The sequence below is a fragment of the Chelonoidis abingdonii genome, chromosome 9 (genome assembly GCF_003597395.2).
Source record: "Chelonoidis abingdonii isolate Lonesome George chromosome 9, CheloAbing_2.0, whole genome shotgun sequence".
Classification (NCBI taxonomy): domain Eukaryota; kingdom Metazoa; phylum Chordata; order Testudines; family Testudinidae; genus Chelonoidis; species Chelonoidis abingdonii.
The window spans coordinates 78,161,038-78,168,254 of record NC_133777.1 but is presented as its reverse complement, the minus strand read 5'-3'; the positions used below and the strand labels follow the sequence as shown (position 1 = coordinate 78,168,254).

Genomic DNA, 7,217 nt, shown 5'->3' with positions numbered 1-7,217 from the left:
CTGTGACGAATTAGTATGATCTATGTGTACTCGTGCCTGATACAAGATTGAACTGTTTCTAACTGTGTCATGGGCACTGTACAGCTAACAGCGGATGGAGAGTCTTATTTAAAAGTGGCAAAGGGCCTGTGATTGGTGGCAAGAACTAAGTTTTATCCCTGTGAAGTTCCAGGGCGCTCTTGTATGCATCATATCAATAGCTGTTAAGTTCTAAGTGGCCTGGGATTTGTTACTACCTTCAAAGTGTGAGGAGGCTGGATGGTTTAGGAGACTGGTAGTGAAATATGGAGATTTTCACTTCTACAACATTTCCAAGAAGTCTTGGAATTTTGCACCATCTATAGAATTTACACTGGGATTCAGTTAAGATATATGGTGGTGCTGACTAAATATAGTTACCTTCTGATGCTTTTATTTGGCCAGTGCAAATTTAATTGGTGGTCTCACTCCAGTCCCGAGTGGTCAGATGTCTACAGCAGAAAACCAGTCATACGCACAACTTCACAGTTGGCACTAAGTTGTGTAATGCTGGTGGTTTCAACACAGAGATGAAAGGGTGAGTTGGCCTGGAGACTGAATTCCTTTCTCCTACATTGAGGTGGACTTTCCATGTTGATCTATTAGAAAAGGGGAGGTGGGGAAAGCTTGCAATGCCACAGCCCATGCTGAACCTCCTCCATGGTCAGTTTCTAGAATTGTCCCATCTGACCCCTTTTACTCTCTTCTCCTTGTCCCAACTGGGAGAAACGCATGATGCAAACAAAAGGCTGAAATAGTGGTGTGTAAATAGAATTTTAAAATTTCCTTCACTTTTAGTAATCTGAGCTAGTGCTAGTAACACAAGTGAAGAAATGTGTGTGGCTACAACATGGGATTTTTTTAGAGTTGGCAGTGGCACTTTAAAAGTGGAGTGGAGTATAAATTGTTTCTACTCTACTTTTCCAACGTGCATTTCCAAGAAGCCTTGAAATTTTGCACCATCTACAGAGTTTACGCGGAGATTTATTTAGGGACAAAATCAGCGTGGTGGAAAAGTTTCTCTTTTTTGTCCCCCCAGTTATTTTCATTTTTGTCTTACTTTTTAATCACCTAAAGTCATTTAAAAACGTCCTGAAAGCTGGGAATGAGGGTTGCCTGGAATGTCTCCTGCTAGCTGCAAAAATGCTTTGCTTACTGTTTCAAGCTGGCAAATAGACCTTCCCACTCAGCATCCCCCATGCTCATGCCAAGCCCCGACCCATCTGTGCAGGTAGCTTCACCTCAATGGGGCTCCCTGCAGCCTCACTCCCTGGCGCCACCTGGTGCCAGTTCCCTCTCCCTGCGGACAAACCACGTGTACCCCTCCTCCCCTTACAACCTAGCTATTTACTCCGGGGTTGAAGAGGTGCGGCCAATGGGAGAGCAGGAGGTGTAGCTCGAGGAGGCTGAGCTCCAATCACCACCTGGGACAGCAAAGGGGAGGAGGGGCCGGACTTTCACCACGTTGGGTTTGTCCGCAGCGCTAACTAATTTTTCCAAAGGCTGGGAGGGCTTCACTCCAGCCCAGGATCTTGCTGCTGCCGCTACCAGCCCTTCGCCTCCTCCTCTTCTGCACTGCACAGACCAGTCGCTGGGGCCCCTCCACTGCAATAAAATGTTTGACGGCTCCCTCCTGCCTCTCTTATTTCCTTTCCTGCTGCTCTGGGGACTGGACACCACCACAGGTAGCGCTTTTCTCCCCCCTCCGTCCTGCCCCCGGCATCACATTCTCCCTTTGGCTCTGACAGCTACGGTGGCCAGGGAGCTGAGCAGCTGGGACCGTGCAGGCATCCTGCTGCGTTTGCAACTGCAGAAGCACAGGGCGTGCAGTGTTTAATTGTTGCTGGTTGCATGCAGTTTCGGCGTGTTGGCTGCATGAGTTTGCAGCCCTGGGGGCATGCACCAGATCTGTGCTGTATGGCTGAGATCTCAGTTTGCAGGAGACATTGCTCCAGGCTTTTGTATTTTCTTTTCCTGTCCTGCGGCTGTAACGTTTCATGTGGAAAGTTGCTGACTGCCCTTGGTAACAGCTTTAAGTTGCTCTGCTTCCCCTCTCCGCAGGTTTTTATGGGGGTTGGTGAAATGCGATGACTGTGGCTCTGTCTTATATATATATATATATATATATATAGTATATACTATATATATATATATATAGTAATGATATAAGGAGCCTTTTTTGCTATGTTTTCCCCTCCCTCTCCTCTTCCCTGCACACTTGGGCCTTTGGTAGATGAATTTATTTCTGTATATAAATATATTTTCCTCCTCTTGGCTCCACCAGCTGCAGCCTGTTGAGAAGTTCCAGGGCATTAAGACTTGAGGCTGAACCCCGAGGGCTGAGTGCAGGGGCCCGGCTGCGTAGAGCAGGGGGCAGGAGTGGGGTGCTGCAGCCGAGCGGTAGGGCTTGGTGCTTCATATCTGGAGTCGAGGGGGCGGGGAAGCTGTTTCTCTGTTGTAAAAAGTCCAGTTTAGTGTTCCCGACCCCCCTAGGTCTCCCAGGGGCTGAGGAATTAGTAACGCCTGAGCCGGCCCATGAGTGCCTGGTGTTAGCGGGTGGGCAGCAGGGCTGATGGGGGCTGGCACCCGCTCTGTCTGCAGTGTTCCCCCGGGGCGGGATGACTAGCAGTAGCCCAGCGGGGAGGGGTGTTTGCTGGGTGCCCCAGGGCGAGCCGCCCTGACCCAGCGGGTGGGCTTAGCACCAGCCCCCGCCGGGACGCGGGTGACCCAGCCCCTCTGCTTCTCCCCCGCAGCCGGCGGCGCGGAGCTGGAAGTGGCCATCCCGCAGCGAGTGGCGCTGGAGAAGATCCACCTGCTGCAGCCGGCCGGGGCCGGGGCCGGGGCCGGGAGCAGCCGGGCCGGCGCTCGCCGCCCGAGGAGGAGGCCGTGCTGCTCCGCCTGCCGGCCTCCGGCCGGGAGCTCTACCTGCACCTCCGGCGGGACCTGCACTTCCTCGCGCGGGGCTTCGCGGTGGAGGAGCCGGGAGAGGCCCGGGCCCGCAGCCGCCCCCCGCCAGAGCAGCTCTGCTTCTACACGGGCCACGTGCTGAACCGCAGCGACTCCTTCGCCTCCGTCAGCACCTGCGCCGGGCTGGTACTGCACTTCCCGGGGGAGCTGGCCCTGGGGACCCCTCTCCGGCCTGGGGGACCCCTGTGGGGGCGGGGCTGGGGCTGGCCATCGGGACCCCGGTGGGGGCAGGGCTGGCCCTGGGGACCCCTTTCCAGGCTGGGGGATCCCTGTCGCGGCGAGGCTGGCTCTAAGGACCCCTCTCCAGCCCGTCCAGCCTGGGGGATCCCCATCAGGGTGGGGCTTGGTGCTAGGGGTGTTTCTGCGCATTGGCCCTATCCCACATAATTATTAATCTTTTTGTTTAAATGTCTTCATGGTGATGGAAGATTTCTATCATCTTAAGACATGGTGGGTGGCAGCATCTCTCTGCTCTGCTTGCTGCTCCCCAGTCGCTCATGTGCTCTGCTTGGATGGGAACATACAGGTCAAAACCTGCCCTCAGGGAAGGAAGGGGCTCAACAGCCTGCTCTTGTCTGACTGAGTTCCCAGCCTTCTTGCTCCAGTTGGGGTGTAGTGAAAAGCCTCTGAAGTTTCTACTCTTTAGGACGTGTCAAAGTGGTTTGTGACGTGCTGCTCTCTGCAGTAGTAGCCTGGATACATCTTGGTACTGAACCATTGGGTGTCTTGAGAGACCCGTCCTGTACTGCCCATCTCAGCAGCTAATTACTTCTCACCCAGCTGCTGGACTGTCACCTGGGGTGTTGTATATGATTGACAGCTCATCTGGCCAGAACAAGGCATCCTTAAAAAAAAAAAAAAAAATTCCCCATGGAGAGGCAGCACATTTTAGAACTCAGCCCTAGGCTCAGTTGATTAATCTCTGTTCCTGCCACCTGACTTGCTGTGTGGTCTTGATCAAATGGCTGTATAAGAGCTAAGTATCATTAGCTGGAACCTGAGTCTATTTATTTCGTCATCTTGTGGTTGCGCTTACCCCTTACTATGTTTACTCAAAGAGTACAACATGAGTCTGCAGTCTTTATTAGACTCCTTATCTGTACCCATTTCCTCCCATCAGCCCTTTCCTGACCAGTGTGCATGAATATCTGCTTTTCTGCACTGGAACAGCAATTTAGAGATACCTGATAGCATTGTCGGTAACAGAATAGACCGTGGAATAAACTGCTTAATGACACTACGATGCTTTTTGCACATTGGGTGGCAGAATTTCTCCACCGAAGGATTAAGTGTTATGGTTGGGTTTGTAATACAATGGGAGAGCATCGTGCTGCCTGAGAAACAGGAGTTAGAAACTGCTGCGGGCCTCCTTTTAAAGAGAGGTGCATTGATAATCTGAGGTGGGATGGCTGCTTGTGCTGTTTAACCGGAGTGCAATCCGTGAAATACAGTTGGCATTGCATCTTAACCATTCACTTGCCCTTCAAGCAGTAAAAGGAATTCTTGTTAAGGATGGCTCTCCCGTTTCTTGATCTTCTGCCTTGGTCTTTAGAGGTTTGAGTACTCGGGTTTTTGGGACATTTATTGGTTTTTAATTAGTGTTGGTAACTTTGATTTCTGAAAAGTATAGGAACATTTACTGGGAGCCTTTGCTTATTGTTTCAAGTACAGATCTATTGGCAAACAGTTACTCCAAAGCACTTGAAAATAAGCCCTTGTCTACACTACCTGATTAATTCGAATTTGTTTAAACCGATTTTATGAAACCAATTTTATAAAATCGATTTAGTGCGTCCACACTAGGATCCTTAATTCGAATTTGTGCGTCCATGGTCCAAGGCTAGCGTCGATTTCAGGAGCGGTGCACTGTGGGTAGCTGTTCCACAGCTATCCCATAGTTCCCACTTCCTGGTTGAGAGCCCAGTGCCTGATGGGGCAAAAACATTGTCCGGTGAGTGCTGTGGTACAGCCTCACCCTCCCTTTGTGAAACAGGCAGCCAACATTTTGCGCCTGTTTTTCATGGGTGAAGAGAGGCAATGCCATTAGCACAGCAAAGCACGGACACTGCTGAGACCAATGGACCCTGCTGAGTCATAGTAACGCAAGCGTGGCAAGTTGTAAACACCTGCGCCGATCGGGTCTATGCTGAGCCCATGAACTGCTGAAGGGTCGGGGATGAGGGGTAGGCAATGAGTGTTGGATAAGGGCAGGAGGAGGCAGCTACGACAGCGATTCGCAGGCGTACCGGCGGAGAGCGATGACGCCATGGCATGGAGGCTTGCATCTTCGAATGAAACGCCACCGCGGGTTCATGGGTGGATCGGACTTTGAGGAGGGTCAGGAAGTTTCGCAGGATCAGAGAGATCCAGCATATTTGGGGCAAGCGTGACACTCCTTTCGCGCTAATGGGGAGCGAGCTTGGATACCACTGTACTCGATTGTGGACGCCGATTCATTTGCTGCTCGAGCGGGAGCAGTGCGAGTTGCCGTCTGTGGGATCGAACCGACATAGTTATCTGGCAACAGGGGTGGTAGGACTCCGAGCAGTGGACGCCCAGGTCTCCCTCGTGTGAAGCGCTGTCTCGAGGGTGGCCTCGCTTCTGGCTGCAGTCAGCCTGGGCCTGTGCAGCGAAGGGTTGGAGGTGGACTGCTAAGAGCGGTGATGGTTGAGCTCTCAGGTCCGTCGCCTGTCGTCTTCCAGCGCTGGCGGCCTTGTAGACGGCGGATCAAGAGTCTTAGGATGTGAGGCTCTGCTCCTCGCCGAGTGGTGCAGGATAGGGCTGTGGTGGCCCAGCTGGGAAGGGAGTAGGGATACGTCGAGTCTCTAGGTGACGACGTGTCTGCTGAGCTCGACGGAGGTGACGCTGCGCGGCAGTTCGTCTCGGTCTGTCGAGCTATATAGTTCGTCCCCAGTAGGGATTCTAGACGTGCGTGGGAAGTTGGTCTGTAGATGGCGGAGTAGCTCCACACGAACAGAGCGGGGGGGCCGACACTCATTAGTCATAGACTTACAGCACAGCTGATGGCATGCAGACTGAGGTGGAGTGCGTGCTGAGTCTGCGTGAAGAGTGCTTGTCAACTGGGCTGTTGCGGGAGTGAGTAGTGTCAGGCTCTATGCTGCAAGTGGGATTCGGCTGAGAGCCTCGTTTGTGCACGCGTCCATTAGATCGGTCACAAGCTCGTAGGTGTGGCCACACAGTGGATTCCACGCGTATGCGTGCATGGGGCAGCCCCGACGGAGCATGCCTCAGGGGGACCGCTGGAGTGTGCGCTCAAGCGCCAGGGCTTGCTAGGGGTAGTCTTACATCGCTGATGCGGTGCCTGTGTCGCAGGTATGGTGGTGCACAACGTGACGTCGTCACAGCATCACGTGGGATGGCCAGGAAGGGCAGTTCATGCGACACTATCCGTGCACGGTCGCTCTTCTAACGCCAGCAACTACTAACGAACTTCTGTTGTGTTCTTAATCGGGACTGCTCCGAAGCTGGACAGACTTATTGTGACAAGAGCTCTAGCGATATTGACAGGCTGGCTCTATCAGAACCGCCTGACTTCTGGCAGCCGGCGCAGGTGCGGGGCCTGCTGTGTGGCGTGCCCGTGGCAAAGGATCGTGCTGGATCTTCTTTGCCGGAGTCCAAGCCCGCTTTCCGGGACAGAGTCCTTCGAAGGGGCAGCCTTCAAATCTGGTGTATGACTGCACAACTTACGGCGCAACGCATGGCCTCTTCGGCATGATGGAGATCCATAAACCGGGGCCCCGTTCGACGCCGGCGTTTCCCCAACTCCACCTGGTGGGCACCTGGCTGGCCCGGAGGGCATCGAGCAGACGACATGTCTATGAGCTGATGAGCGAAGCTGGGCTGGCACAGAGCGCTTGGACCTCCAGCAGTTGGGGTTGCCAACTACGCTGAGCGGCGCTACGCACAGGAATGAGGGAGGCCGCAGGCCTGGCAGCTGCTGCTCGCAGTGTCTAACACTGCTCAGGGCCCGTGTGCAACACAACCACAGGCAACTGGGGTGCGCCGCCCATCCCTGCGATGGTCCACGGAAGCTTGGGTTACAACAAAGAGTGCGTCTCGGAGGCCCCCCATCTCGAAATAAAACAGTTGCGCGAGTGTTGAGATGGCCTGTCGTTATCCTGCGGGGACCCAGCCTACCCTGAGGCCAATGGTCAGGAAGCCTACACAGGCAACCTGGGGACACGTGGTCAGGAGCTTGTGTCAACTACAGG

General features: G+C 53.6%; 1 protein-coding gene across 1 annotated transcript in view; it reads left to right on the top strand.

The window, feature by feature from the left end:
• The first annotated feature begins 3,027 nt into the window (after positions 1-3,027).
• Positions 3,028-7,217, top strand: part of ADAMTS17 (ADAM metallopeptidase with thrombospondin type 1 motif 17) — a 281,647-nt gene continuing 277,457 nt past the window's right edge. The window contains exon 1 of the mRNA XM_075069708.1: positions 3,028-3,111. The gene's annotated coding sequence lies outside the window, so the exon portion shown is untranslated. The remainder of the gene's footprint in view (positions 3,112-7,217) is intronic.